A 16,171-nucleotide genomic window follows, 5' to 3' on the forward strand; every position below is an offset into this window, starting at 1 on the left:
TCAGTTTTGTGCCGGGTTTTTGAATAAATTTGGTATTAATTGGAATGTCATATTTTGTTACTAATTTTTGCCAAATGTTGGTTATTTGTTTGCTGATGTCAGGAATATATGGTATACAGCAGTATAAGTTTCCTCCACAAACCGTAGAAAACATTATACGCACCCACCTAGACAGAAAGCAAAATCAACCAACTAAAGTAAATACAGCTCACAAATAAAAAAACCACGAAACCATATACTTTCCGAAAAATAGGCTTCTCTAATATCTGTAATAAAATGGAGTATTTACGATTGAAATTAATACAATGTTACAATACTTTACACAGATACCGAAACATATGTGAAATCTTTTTATGGCTAGTCCTGTTTTTAATAAATATTTATTGTCTGTGCTAACGAAAAACCCACTTGAAGTAAAAATGTATTATCAAGATGGCTGGTACGAGTATTGAAACTTTAAGTAAAGTAAAGTGAAGAACAACATTTCGACATTCTTATGTCATTTTCATGTCAACAAAGAGAAGTTGCAATGATTTTAATGTTGTATTCTTTTTATTGTAAATAAATATTTATACAAAAATGACGTTTTTAGATTATTTAAAGGTGGGGTAATATTACAGGTATCATTCTCGAACTGATAACTCATTTTCAAAATTATAACTGCAATGAAAAGCCTGTTCTACAACTTACACTCAGAGTTATAACTGTAAACAAAGGCCTATTCTAAAATATTCTAATAATTAGCTCTCCAAAGTGGTATCTAATGGTCAGTGATACCGTGAAATATATTCTGAAGTTATTGTAGGTTTTTCAGTAATGGCAAAAGATAAATATTATGAAGGCAAGAACCCTCTGTGATTCCCCCAGAAGCACAGTGGAATGTCGGCGGACTTATACCACAAGAAACCGGGCTTTGATACCCATGGTGGGCAGAACACAGATAACCCTTTGTGAATTTTTGTGTTTAATAACAAACAACAATGGCAACCCTTTGTAATAACCCAACATTTATTTTCGAATTGATGAACTGGAAATTCTAGGATAAGAAGGAATCCGTTTCCAGAAATACAGTATTAACCTAGTACGCTACTAATAACTTATTACGTTATTGAATTGCTCCGAAAAATTAAAGGTTACTAAAATAAATAAGAAGGAATCCTTAATTTTGTTTGTTTGGGAATTTCGCACAAAGCTACTCGAGGGCTATCTGTGCTAGCCGTCCCTAATTTAGCAGTGTAAGACTAGAGGGAAGGCAGCTAGTCGTCACCACCCACCGCCAACTCGTGGGCTACTCTTTTACCAACGAATAGTGGGATTGACCGTCACATTATACACCCCCACGGCTGGGAGGGCGAGCATGTTTAGCGCGACGCGGGCGCGAACCCGCGACCCTCGGATTACGAGTCGCACGCCTTACGCGCTAGGTCATGCCGGGCCCGAATCCTTAATATCTACAACATTTGGATCACTTTTAGGCATGGATAATCTACTAGTCGATTTATTAGCTATATTTTTCTGTATAGGCAATACCAAGCATACAACCCGATTCAACTTTATTACTCAGCACGTTATCTACTCGCCTACCCTCAAATAGAAATTCTTTTAGGCACGATTAGAGTAGATTCATCTATGAGACTTTGGACGTGATCAAATACGTCAGTCGAAAGGGTTTGATCTTCCGAGTTCAAAACTGCAATTAAATCTCAAATCCATCAAGAAATGACGAAGCTGTGAGCTAAACGTTTGTGCTTTTAAAAAACGACAACTTAGAGGTGTACTATGAACCGCTATGCCGCGGCTAAAAATAACAGTAAGAGCTAGTTAGTATTGACCCTACAATACTGATAAACAGTATGTTTTCAAGGCGATATCGGTACAAAGATATCAGAAAATAGTATTACGATTTTAAACAAAAGGTTAAATAGCAAAAGGGAAATAAATCTTAATTATCTGTATCCACATAATTATTCCTGTTATCGCTGATTAAACACGAAAAATAATTCACGTTAACTACTAGTTTTAGAGAAAAGTTTGGAACGAAGATTCGAATCTTGCACAATAGCGGTGTACGTGCGAGACAGGTTTCAAACGTTCAACGAGTTTTTTAACGTTATTAGAGCCAAATCAACTTTAGGGTTAACACCTATCTTCCAGTTCACGTCGTATTACCAAATAAGACGGAAACAACGTTTCCAATCCAAGCATGTACTTCCAAATATTTGTTTAATGTTCTTGTTCAGTTACTTACTCCTTATTCCGCCAGCCCTTATTTTTTTTCACAGGTACAACTTAAATACCTTGATTGCATGACATTGAAGGGCTATTCGAATTTACAGCTCCCAGCCAAGTTTACAAAATTCTCTCTAAAATGTATATCATATAACGTGAATAGTTAGTTGCACGAAGTGAAGGCTTATATTAGCGTAAGTCTTCATGTTCTTACACTGTCCACTAGCGTGGGGGGCTCTCACTAACACAGAAGTAATCTTTCAGGCTCATCAAGATAAAAATGAGAGTTCGATAAGCGGTGGGCACAGTCAAATATAGTCCGTTATGTAGCTTTGCATTTAACAAGACACAAGTGAGCACAACCGTTAGTCCAACTAATTTTATCATATTGAGCAATTATATATTTCTGCCTAAAACTAGCGGAAGTATTTTGAATTTCTTTTAAAGGGCCCTTCACGCGAAGCATCAAGTTTGACAGTGTAACCTGCATTCTTTAGCAATGTTTCAGCCCTTATAGATGCCATCTTTAAAACTTTACTAACAGGAGCTAAGTGTACGATTTTTAACCCAAGATAACAAAATGTAGTAACTGAAAAGTACAGTTAACACATAATCGCTGCCTATATTTACTTTGTACAACCTCTAGAATGGCCTGAACGAGTCCGAAACGCTTGGAGACCAAAGTACGACAAAAAAAAAAAAATAATAATCAATGAATGTAGTCATGCTTGATTGATTTTAATCCATAAATTTTAAACGATTATGTTATAACTTTTTTACGGTTTGTTTTACGTAATCAATGCCAGGGTAAAAATATTTCTTCCAATCTCAAAAATCCTGACTACTGTTAACACGCTACTAATAACCTACAATGTAAAATAAGACTTGTAACCATATAATAACAAAGTAATATTTGATTGGTGTTCCATGTAAACAGCTATACTGGAGAAACTTGTTACTAAAGGAATTTGAACTTAAAACAAATAAAAAGTCTCATAAAAGTAAAAACTATTATGAAATATATGTCGCCAGGAGACAACAGTTAAACTGTACTAGTTTTGTCTCAGCAATTTAGGTAATAGAAATATTTCGTGCACACTTGTACAAACAGATGCTATTGAAAACTATCTGAACAATTTGACACGTGAAGACTGCTTTTATGAAAGTCTTTTAAAACCCGACAAGTACAAGCGATTGATCTCCCATCAAGACTTAACCCAAGGGCATAAGGGTCAGTGAAATCTCATAGTCAAAAGGCGACGGAGTCTCAGCTCAGTGAGGGTCAAAGCTGTGTAGGGAACGGCCACTAAGAGAAATAATTTTGTTTGTTTCGGATATTTACAAGGGCTATCTGGGTTAGTAGTCCCTAATTTTAAAGTGGCTACAACAGCGCTGACATCCAGCCCTTGAGCCACTCTAATAATGTCATTTCAATGTCGCTCTTTTGACACAGACCCAAAGTGCGAGGCGCGATTTTAAGGCAACGTGTAAGACCTCCGATTCACAGTCCAGAACGCTGACCACTCACTGTCCAGTCAGTCACGTGATAAATTACTTTTGTTTTTTTCACATATTACGTCTAAAGATTTAATTGCTTGCTTGTTTGGAATTAAACACAAAGCTACACAATGGGTATCGAAACCCGGTTTGTAGCGGTGCAAGTCCGCAGACATACCTGTGTGGCACTGGGAGGGACGTGTAAAGAGAAACAAAACTAAGACACTTAGCACGTTTTCAGCAAAAGCTCGTTTCTCAAACACAACAAAAGTAATCAACTTAAGTATAATGTATCTTTTATTGATTTCAATGCTGCAAGTGATAACAATTCTGATAGCACATATAAAGTAAAATTCGAATTTTAAAAACCTTCGACAACATACAAATAGCCCTTCACGAAACATCGCGTTTAACAACAAACAAACAACTTACTCCATTCACTTTATAAAAAGATCCATAGTGGTACAGAAATAAGTGTATCGATTTTCAACACGGTTGATACCCCCGCTGAATATGCTCTACAATAAACATATAAATCATAATAAACAAACACTTCATAATATTCAAGATATAAAACACTCGTTAATAAGTGGCCTTGACGTTAAGCTTTAACTTTTAGGTAGAAAAATAGAAAACTTCAACGAAATATTGGTTTTGTTTTCTTTTTCGAATTTCGCGCACATTTACACGAGGGCTAACTGTATTAGCCGTCCCTAATTTAGCAATGTAAGAATAGAAGGAAGGCAGCTTGTTTTCACCACTGACCGCCAACTCTTGGGCTACTCTTTTACCAACGAATTGTGGGTTTGATCGAGACACTATAATGCCCCTACGGCTGAAAGGGCGAGCATGTTTGGTGAGACGGAAATTCGAACCCGCGATCCTCGCATTACAAGTTAAGCGCCTTAACCACCTGGCCATGCAGCGCCAGAAGAATAGTAAACTTCAAGGAAATATTGGTTTTTGTTTGGTTTTTGAATTTCATGCACAGCTACACGAGGGCTATTTGTTCTAGCCGTCCCTAATTTAGCAGTGTAAAACTAAAAGGAAGACAGCTAGTCATCACCACCAACTCTTGGGCTACTCTTTTATCAACAAATAGTGTGATTGACCGTGACATTATAACGCTCCCACGACTAAAATGGCGAGCATGTTTGGTGCAACGGGTATTCGAACCCGCAAGTCTCAGATTACGATTCGAGCGCTTTAACCACCTGGCCATGCTGGGCCCCGAAACATTGGACATCCGCCACCTTCATCCAAGCCATTCTTACCAAAAAAGCATCCACAACTAGAAACAAATTTCAAAGACATGTTCATGCAGAATACACAAGTCGAGAAGCTATTTAAGTCAATAGACAAATTTACACAGACACTCCATACAAAGAAGGATATAATGAAAACTCAATCATCACAAACGCACTTTTAAACATCAACTGATTTCTTCCAAACAAGCATGTTGAAACCTAGATATGTATTTCCAAGATAGCCTGGAGAACTAAGACAGACAAACAACCTGTTAGCGACTTTTGAAGATTTCGACACTCATTATCGAGAGAGTCTCATTCACCCACAGATATGGAACTGATGCTGTGTTCGACAGAATCTTCTATTACTGTCTCGTGTTCTCAACATTTTTACTCCTACAAAGAAAAAACAATCTTCGAAAAACGACGACCACGAGACGTTTTCAGACTTACCATCGACCCTTTTTAAAAATAGTCCATTATTCATTATGTATACTAATAATTTGTAATGTGAACATATTACCACATGCTATTTATAAAATTATTGTACCTTTTAAAAAGTAATGGATTAATATGTTTCTAGTCTTATATTTTTGTGAGGTGATAAAACTGTATACTTTCCTTGTAAGTTTATTATGCAGCAGTTAGAAAATTGTGCACAATTACTATTTAATTATATGAATTTTACTAAGTAAGTGGTGTATTATATTCACACAAGTAAGCACCATTTCTCCAAGTTATATTAATAACCTTTTAGAAGTGTATGTAGCTGTAACATTCGCAATGTCCTAATAATATGATGTTAGTTTTGAATATGTAATACAACAGTTCTGCTTAGATTATATGCAGAAATTAATCTATTTTAGTAAATGTATGGTTTTAATCCTTACAATATTAATAACACAATGGATTATTTTGATCTATAAACCTTGTAACCATTACTGTGATCACACTTTGAAAGTTCCTTGGAAATAATATATTTCTAAAACTGTTATTTTAACTCTTCAGAATTTGTCGAATCTCCCCTTTAAATCAAAATGTACAGTTATTCAGTTACACATTTTTAACACTGAGTTATGCAACTATTTTTACTGGGACTGAAATAATTACAACTGAATACAAACCCTTATTGATGTAAGCTGTTTTTGGATGAATCAAATTACCAACACTACATTTTTTTTTTCTTTCCTTGGCAGGTCATAAAAGTATTAGATGTTTTTAATATTTAAAATTACTAAATTTTATAAATTGAATCATATTTTCAATACTTCAAGAATACCATTCTACAGACTGATTAATCTGCATACTTATTTTTAATCTACATCACGTATTCTATAAAATTGTTGTGATATTTATAATTTTTTTGTACTAAAAATTAACTTCCAATAAGTACTTATCTCCTTTTACACAGGTCTGAAATAACCAGGCAGTTAAGACCCTCAACTCGTAATTTGAAAGTTGCTAGTTCCAATCCCCATCACACCAAACATGCTCACCCTTTGGCTGTAGGGGACTTCTAATGTTACGGTCAATCCCAACATTCAATGGTAGAGAAGTAGCCCAAGAGTTGGCAGCGAGTGGTGATGACTAGCTGTCTTCCCTCTAGTCTTACACTGCTAAATTAAGGATGGCTAGTGGAGATAGACCTCATGTAGCTTTCACGAAATTATAAAACAAACAAACAATCCTTTTACATCAATAGATATTCTCATTCAATGCTGGCATCTATTTGTGAAACTTGTTTTCAAGCATGTCCTGAGTTACTGCCTCCTCTTGATTGCAAATTATTCATTAAAATTATCATGTGACAACCCTCCATCAGTAATAGTGCAAGGTATTCTCATTACGCTTATGACTTCCTCTGTTCAATTCTACCAGATATCACTTTAAGTTCTCTTAGAATCTGAAAGCATCAGGTTTTAATGAAAAGGTAAGATGGGAAGTGTGAAATTTGGTAAGAACCTTCCAGAAATACATTTACAGTTTAGGTGAATTACAACTTCCAATACAGTGCATTATGTCATATCAACATATAGCAAGAATCTTACATTGAATAGGTGGAAGAAACAGTTTTAGGGAAGGAAAGAAGCATCCTCCAAAGCCATCCAGAGGACACACCTGAAGACAAGAAAGTCAAATTTGGAAAACTGATGTGGGAGACTGAGCCAGGTATACATTTCACCCAGATAAGAAAGATGTGGTACTTATGGGAAAACTGGAATGTAATGAGGGCTATCAATCTTCATTAGAAGAAAAGTGAGGGCATAAAATACAGTGGAGAGTCTGAAGGAACAACAACACTTGAAACAGTGCAATGGATGACCACAAAGATCTATTTTCAAATGCAGACCGTAATGATTCACTCAATACAAGGCATGGTAGGGATGAAGAGCTATTCTATTCTTAACCATATATGTTTTGGTTTAGAATAATGGCTACTTTGATAATACTTTCACAGTTGACTAGATGCCCCCATTAGTTCTGTCAAGACAATATAAAATAAACTTAAAACAGATTTACCAGAGATCCATACAATGAAAAATAAACTTTGGAAGTACTGATGTGATTAATTATTATAGTTTACAAAAATAGAGGCATTCATGTAATCCACACCCTGCATACTGACACACTTGGTGATTTATTGAGATGGAAGATTAGTGTGAGAAAATATTACATTATAAAGAACATGGGGTTTACCAAACACAAGTTCTAACTTTTTGATAATCTATAATTAGTTCAGATGTTTACCACTTTGCAAAATAAAATTGACATGAGGAATGAAAATTAAAACAGACTCAAAAGGAAAAAATATTAAAAAATGCACTGCAGACTCAACACATACCTAGATAAAAATTCTGCACTTTACAGGTCACAATTCTTTCGAAACAGAAACTAATTACATGATTTATGTTCTCCTTGTAGCTGGCCAATCAACTTAGATGGCAATAATCCAGAAGAACATATTACTTTTGTGCCATTAATGATACAAATTCACACTCAAGTTGATACCAGGTGAACTATCCCACGAAGCAGCAGGTACCAGCTGTCATGACTCATATTAGGTACAGCAACACCTAGAAGTCAACTAGCACATGCCCTAGTAAGAAGTTCTGAGCTAGAATCATAAAAATAACTCCAAATTTTATGTTTCATATTTATCAAGCCGAGGTACCTGTCCTTTATTTGTACATGAACTTAAACAAAACCTGGGGCTGGAAGATATGATAAATTAGAAAAATCTTGATTTTCATACAATTCATTTAGAACATTCATTTACTAGACTGTATAATGGTTATTATGACCCTGTAGAAAGAGGTAGTATCCATTGTAATGTCAGTAGGGGTGCATTCTGTTACCTGCTTTCAACACCCAGCTCATCACATCTTTCTGCAGTGTTTCACATGATTATTTAATAGAAAACCAATGGCTACAGAAGTGTCTTACAGATAGGTCAAAGTAAGAAATTATTACAACTCAAACAACAGCTTTTCATACCAGCCTTATGGTGGCTGTTGAAATAGAAACTTCATCTCAGTTTATGTATTATTGTAACAAAGGCAGTCATCTTTGTTCATTTAATTCCTCCAAAGAGAGCCCAGCACAGTCTCTGAGATGTATATATTAAATGTTTGTCTGCTTTAGGCACACTGCATGCATGCATATTAGAAAAAATTATAAACGTGTCTTACTTTTTAGTTTAAGATCAAGACACCATCTACAAATATAATTAATGTTAACTTTATTAAAGTGTTCAATAACAGCAATAATGGGGGTGGAGGAGTTACGAACCCTACATTAATATGTCCCCTTTTCCAAATTATCTTCACATTTACTCTCATGAAGAAGGATAGTCATCTATTGAAAGCAGTGCTGTTTTGGTCTTCTTTAAAAACATTTCACACAGTTTGGTTAAGATTGGTCCAGTGAAGATAATGTAACAAGAGAAAGACAGATATTTGTGTTTTATATATATATATACACGATATAGCAATGAGGTTTATGGTATCAGTATACCAACTAATTCTACTTTCAACAAATCAAGACAAAATTTAGCTATTTTCCTTCTTTTCTCAGACATAAATACTAGTTTCATTTCCAGAACACTGAGAACAGTTGTTATTCTATTTTCCAGGTGGGTGTCAATAGTACTTCAAGTCCACTGCCATGTTTGTTGATTTATGAAAGAAGGGTAAAATTAAGTACAATACAGCTTTATTATTGTCTGGTTACTCTGGTTGTTATCATCTATAATTTGATTAAACAACCTTTAAATACTTTTCATGAAGATAGGCAAAACAGCATGTATGCCGAAATACGTAAACAAAACTTTCCCAACAAGAGGCTCCTGAGTAATTGAAGTTTCACTTTACTGAATCAGGAAAATAATTTTAAAAAATTCTTGCAAGGTTTTTTCAACAGATGCCTAGAAATATCCACTTATCAACACTTGTTTCCAGTTCAGCATGTGAATGCTTTACTTGTACATCAAATGCATTGATAAATATGTTTGTCTTTAAAAGTATTAAAGCTTATAAAGCAGTTAACTGTTTCTATTTGCAATAAATTCATTTTAAAACATTTTATCAATCAGATTTGTTTTGGAAATAATAAACACAAACACCACTTTCTTCTTTTCAAACAGAATAAGAACATGTAATTATTAGATTCATTATGTTTGACAATCAAACACATTCATTACCACCAGACATGAGAAGAGAGAAAAGAGTATTGTTTTTCACCTGCTCTAGATCTCTCAGACCTATGGTGTTCAACATGGTCACCACTTGCCACATGCCAAAACAGCTATTGACCTGTGGTGAACTGGTGCTTTACTTCTACCACCTATTTTTCAGTATAATTAATTCTATTAATAAATAATTGGAAACATTACTATGTATTTTTTACCCATCTGTAAAAACACAGTTAATTTTTTTGTCACATAGCAAAACTTTTAACACATTTTAAACAGTTTTGGTGACTATAAAAACACAGTTTTTCCAAATGGTGAAAATGTAAACACATTTTAAACAGTTTTGGTGACTATGAAATACATTTGGACACTGGTGTATTAGACCTAAAAGCACACCCACTCCCACAGCTTTTTTAAAGAACCACAATTATTCCAATGTTCTGATTTCATTCCAGTTAGAAACTTACTTTTAAATAGTATATATAATCATTTAAATTGGTGTGTTGGACTAAGGATTCTTTTACAGTGGGTGTTTGCCACATTTTGGAGATAAATTCAAAAATAAATGAACAGCATGCATTCCACTTATTTTAAAATATGTTCAAAACAAGTGAAACATGACAAATTCTTCACAATATATGTATCACAACTGGATCTAAATACTGTATGGTTCTCTTCTTCACAAAAATCCATTTTGGCCAAATTCAATTAGTTTAAAATGCAGTTGACAAGCCAAACTATTTTTCTCTATTTTAAATGATTCATTTCACATTTTCTAACTTCTCTCTGACTGAAAGTCTCTTTTCCTCGGTTTTACTTTTGGCTCACTTCCTACTCTGGAAGTATTGCAGAGTATTGAGGCATTCTAGAAATCTCTGTAGCCTTAATATCAATTACACAACTTTCAATAACCTTCTGCTTTCAACTTTCTTACTGTGAAACAAAACAGTCAAGAAATATTAACTCACAAAATAAATTACCACCACCTACATTAAACAGTGTATTCTATCTTATAACACTGAACTTATATTTTAGTCACTACACTACTTGCCATTGATTGAAAACACTTAAAGTTTGTTGTAATGCAGTTTTTTGAAGAGGAGGAAGAGAAAGTGGACCAGTTTGAACAATTCTTGAATTTCAAAAGATAACTTAATTTTAGTGAAAATACTTGATCAAAAACTTTGAATTTTTTTGTATACAAAAAACCAGTAATATTTACAGAAAGCTAGTCAGATTTTGTGAAGATACACATATCATTTTAAAAGTTACAGTGTGGAAACTGATGATTATAAACAAAGTCACACAGACACACTCTGTAATGAAAGGGTTCATTTCTTTTGTTCTTATCCCACTCTTACATGACATTTTAAGAAAAGAAATGTAGTTCCTCTATCCAGTAAGTATTTATTGCACTGGCTACTGAACCTTACCCTTCCAAGAAGCCAACAGTTGTTAACTACTATTCACAGCAGTGGATATACTAATTAGACTCCTTACTGAAAACCTGTATGCATCTGTTCAATGCACTTTGTTTCACTGTTACTTTGTGTTGTATCTTACCACTTGTACTTGAATGAAAGGGAAAAGAAAGAGAGTAAGATATTTGGTGTAGACCGAAGATAGTTTAGAGACAGCAGAGTTGTTCTATAGTTCCTATAAAAACAAAACATACCACTTTAAGCTTTGATGTTATGCTTATAATGCCAACAAACATCTCATCAGGGTCCTAGCAACATAAGAACTGGTAACTCCATTTTTCTCTCCGCATGTAAAATTCAAGTGATTTTCACCCAGTCATCTAAAGTAGGGGCGTAGATCCTGGGGTGGATGAGTGGGATACACCTCCTTCATTTTAGGTGGGGGTATGGTGCATACAATCATCCCCCCCCCTACAGTTTGGTCTGTTGAATTGTTTTATTGCATCACAGGCTTACAAATTGTTTATTCTTGTGATTCTCATGTTCTTACCAATTAAAATACATAATTAGGCCTAGACATAGGCTTTTTCAGTAGCCGAAATATACATCTTTAATATAGGCGTTTCTAAGCTTTTCGATTTAGGTGATAGTTTGTAAGTATCAGTCAGTAGGCCTAAGTATAGATGCAAGGCTTGCAAGCACTATCACAGAATCTACCTACGCCTTGTAATGTAGTGTAAGATTAAGTAACATTTTCATCACAACAGACTGAACAGAGCATGAAATTCGAAAATATCACTCCCAATCATAAACTCCTGTTATTTAGATCTGGTAAGCAATTTGTTGCTTGTAGCTGAATCAATCTAATGTGTATATTGTGCATGTCTATGTTGTTATGCATGTTTAGCCGGTTTTATTGTCGAACGCCTTACCTTATTCGCCTTAGCAGCTGAAGCCGATGACCATAGTGTACGTTTAGTGTACAGTTAACAACAGGTTCGGGCCTCTCTAATCCAGACGTGCCCTACATCACCCCCTCCGCTCCCTTTAGTCTGAGCCTCGATTTTACAACAGGGCTCATTAGACCTGTGTTTGTGGCTCTCATTAAACCATGAAATTTCAGATTATCACCACCCTTTAATAAAGTGCTGGTGTTTTATGGTAAAAGAACAATATATTCTCTTGTCACACATAGTAAAAATATTGTATTTTCTTGTATAATTGTTGACTACATTGTTGATCAACAGACAATGTATATAACACGGTGTACATGTCTCATAACAAACTATTCTGACTTTTTTTTCGTTGTATTCTCGAATTTATCAAAACAAAACATCACATATATACCGAAACTGTTATTTGTTAAGCTTCTCATATATGTATGTATATATAATAATAATAATAGTGCCCCTAAATTCCGTAAGGAACAGAGGGCCGCAAACTCTGGGTTTCAAAACAGACTTGGTTTTTTAGTGAGTAGGTTGTTAGCCTACGGCCCGGCATGGCCAAGTGCGTTAAAGCGTGCGACTCGTAATCTGAGGGTCGCGGGTTCGCATCCCCGTCGTGCCAAACATGCTCGCCCTTTCAGCCGTGGGGGCTTTATAATGTGACGGTCAATCCCACTATCCGTTGGTAACAGAGTAACCCAAGACTGGGCGGTGGGTGGTGATGACTTGCTGCCTTCACTCTAATCTTACACTGCTAAATTAGGGACGACTAGCACAGATAGCCCTCAAGTAACTTTGTGCGAAATTCAAAAACAACAACAACAACAATTGTTAGCCTACTGCACAACCCCAACCAGGAGGACAATTTCTCGGCCCACTGAGTGGAATCAACCCCTGATGTTAGCGTGTAAACCGAGACATACTGCTGGACTAGCGGGGGAGTGTGTATATGTATATATACACATTAATTCCAGCTGACAGGTGATATAATTAGTCTCATAACTTAATGATTTGAATGATGCAAAAAATTAATTATATTAATTATTACAAAGTCAAATTGTTGCTATTATTGCAATAACAAATACATTTTCATCTGGACTTTTAACCACTATGGTAACTTTCAAGATGATATACATTTAATCACACAAAACTAAAATCCCACATTAATATAGTGAAGGGACTGGTGCAAGATTTACCTATTTCAGCTCCATTCAGAGAGCACCCAAAGAAACTCATGGAGTGTGACACCCAATAGCAGGAGCTTCACATGGATATACTTGTGGGATACTACTTGTGCAAAATTTTGAGAAATAAAAGTACTCTGAGTGGCACCGTGAGCCACTTTACAGAATCCTGTAAAATAGAGAAAATGTATTCATCTGACTAAGGATGGTAAGTAGATTGGAAGATAACAGACTGGAATAGGCAGTAACTCACATGAGATGAGACAGCCAGGTGATGAAGATAGTGTGTGATGAAAGTGGAAGATGTAGTCCACATGCCAGTCTGTAAAATGTCATCAAGTAGCCATCAAAAAACAAGAGGCAAAAGAATGGGTGAGATGGGAGATTTGATGAGAAGAAATATGGAACAGCCTGCAGGTATTGACATCCAATGAAAAGTAGACCAACAACAGCAGTTGACAAACTAAGCCTGTAAGTTTAGATAGTGATAAGTCCCTCAAAGAAGAAAATCCCAGGGAAGAAAGAAGTGAAGAAGGGAGCCAGGAAATTATGAGATGTAGGCTAGGTAGCAAGATACAGCATAAACAGAATGCGACAGAAGACACAAGTCAGATTGAGCATGGAGTTGTGAAATGGAAGGGAAGTATGGGAGAAGGAGGAATCACCTTCCCAAATGCTGAAGTCTTAGAAAGAAAAGAGACCAGACACGATAAAGTAAAAGATATGGAGGATAGAAAAGGGTATGGAAAGAGTTCAAAGCATAGAGGTCTGAGAGGTGGTGACCTAAGGGAAGGAGTAAGAGGAAATAGAACTATAGGGAAATTTAATATAAGGAGCAGGTGACCATTGGCTCAGAGAAACTGGGTAACAGTATGCAAGATTATTAAGGTCCAAACTGAGCAAGGGAACAGGGCAGGGATATCTATGGAAGGAGAGGAAAACTGGATAGAACTGGGGAAGACAGTACAAAATCAGGAAAGATAATGGGTGGTAGACAAGGCAGCCTAATGACCAACAATGGTAGAGAGAGCCAACCCTTTTGAAAAATATTGAAAAAAATTTCTCTAGTTTACATTGAGACAGTCAGGATGAAGATGGTGATGAATAGGTCAGAATGAAAAATCTATTACACTGGTAGATAGACAGGGTAGATAAACAAATGAATAAGACAGGAAAAATCACCATATAAGAATGGCTGGTTTGACAGGTAATGGATTGGATAAATCCCAAGTATGAAATCAAATAGCAACATGTTGCAGCAAGAAATTAAGGTGTGAAGGAAGGAAAAGAGGGAAACAGCAAGACAGAAGGCAAAAAAGAAAACCAGTGATGAGTCAGTCATGAGAGGAACAGGCAAATTACAAGAAAACTTATCTGATAACCCATCGCAGGATCCGTAAATGTAGTTGGCCAGAATATCTTTGTGAGATAACCACTGTTAGTTGTGTAGCGGGCAAGCACTTTTTTTCTAAAGAAGTGTTGAAAACTCGCACACAACAATGAATGTTTAAATCAGATACAACAATCTTCTCAAAACAGACCTTTTGGTTACGAATTTGATCATTAAAACCTTTTATGTGATAGACTGGAAAATAGGGGTGTTTATACACGACTGCTCTGAGAAGTGGCAAATAGAGTGGTTCTATCGGCAAAGGGATTCAGTGTTATGTACTGAAAAGTCAAACCAACTGAAGAACCACAAGAGGTATCTGTTTGGGAAGGTACCTTAAGATCACTGAAAGCAGATGTTGGGATATTAGGTAAATCATCTTCTAGTCCTATATACCGCACGACCTCCAGGTCAAGACCTAATGCATCGGCGAAACGCACAATTTTCCTGATGCATGGATTTCTGAGAGGGATTTTCACAGACTTAAGAGAAGTACTGCGAACAAGGACCTTTGGTTCGTGTCTGTTTTATTCTTTACTACATTTAAGAAGAAACCATTTTGAGTCTGCTTTCTTCTTGTCGCTCTAATAATGTTTCTAGCTTGAAATGCCGTGAAATCTCACCTCCTTTAATCAATTGATATTTTCTGGCTCTTCCTTGGGATTCAATAAATCCCTAGTATTTCGTTTTCTTTCAACTACTGACTTTTCTTCTTCCTGTATATTAACTAATATGTTTGTCTTTGACAAGAGACTAAATTCCAAGTTATCATGTAACTTGTTGGCATTTCTTCTATAATAATTTAATGAATCTTCAAAGTCGGATGTATCAACTGCATCCAGTATATCAATATATTCGTCAAACGGAGAGGTTATACCGCTATCTTTCATCTGGTTGGAGTTATAGACATTTCCCAGTATAGTGTAACCATTCCCTTGAAAGTTTAGCTCTTTAACACTATTCCTACCACTGTCAACATCGTAAGATGGCTCAAAACCTTCTGATTCGGATTTCGATAATGTCCAGCTCTTCGTATAATTCTCAAGTTTCTCGTACAAAACGCGATGTTCGTTGTTATCCATTACCTGTGAACTTCGAATTTCATTTTCCACTCTATAATCCCCTAATAGAGTTTCAACTCTCTGCGAAAACAGAATCAATTTTAAAACTTAGTTGGAAATATTGTTCACATCCTGTCACACGTTCAGAAACACTACTTGACTTATTAACAACAGTTTCATTGTACTCTAAGTTAATAAATGAAGAATCGTCCGTCACCTCCTACAACAAAATCTTCGTTGTTCACAGAAAGCATTGTCTTATTTTAAAACCCCACCGAGCGTAAAACTAAAACTTGTTTTCCACAGATGTGGCAAGTGGTCATCGACCAAAAAAAATCACCTAAGTTGTAAGTTGCACATTTCAAATGACTGCATCCAATCTGAAAACTTTGTGTGCTGCTAGTCTCAGCTGAAAGATCTCTATTTAACACTCCTACGAAAAGTGGGGCCAAATAGGCCCCAGAGCAACTTGAAAGGTTATTAATATTAGGCTAATAATTTTGTA

General features: G+C 35.7%; 1 protein-coding gene and 1 long non-coding RNA gene across 5 annotated transcripts in view; both read right to left on the bottom strand.

The window, feature by feature from the left end:
* LOC143242668 (uncharacterized) overlaps window positions 1-16,171 on the bottom strand; it is a 390,035-nt gene that overhangs the window by 367,337 nt on the left and 6,527 nt on the right. The window lies entirely within an intron of this gene.
* LOC143242663 (dynein axonemal heavy chain 7-like) overlaps window positions 1-16,171 on the bottom strand; it is a 619,118-nt gene that overhangs the window by 16,920 nt on the left and 586,027 nt on the right. For all 4 annotated transcript variants that reach the window (XR_013023069.1, XR_013023067.1, XR_013023068.1 and 1 more), the window contains exon 12: window positions 4,159-4,244. The gene's annotated coding sequence lies outside the window, so the exon portion shown is untranslated. The remainder of the gene's footprint in view (window positions 1-4,158; window positions 4,245-16,171) is intronic.

This window comes from Tachypleus tridentatus, unplaced genomic scaffold, assembly GCF_004210375.1.
Source record: "Tachypleus tridentatus isolate NWPU-2018 unplaced genomic scaffold, ASM421037v1 Hic_cluster_2, whole genome shotgun sequence".
Classification (NCBI taxonomy): Eukaryota; Metazoa; Arthropoda; class Merostomata; order Xiphosura; family Limulidae; genus Tachypleus; species Tachypleus tridentatus.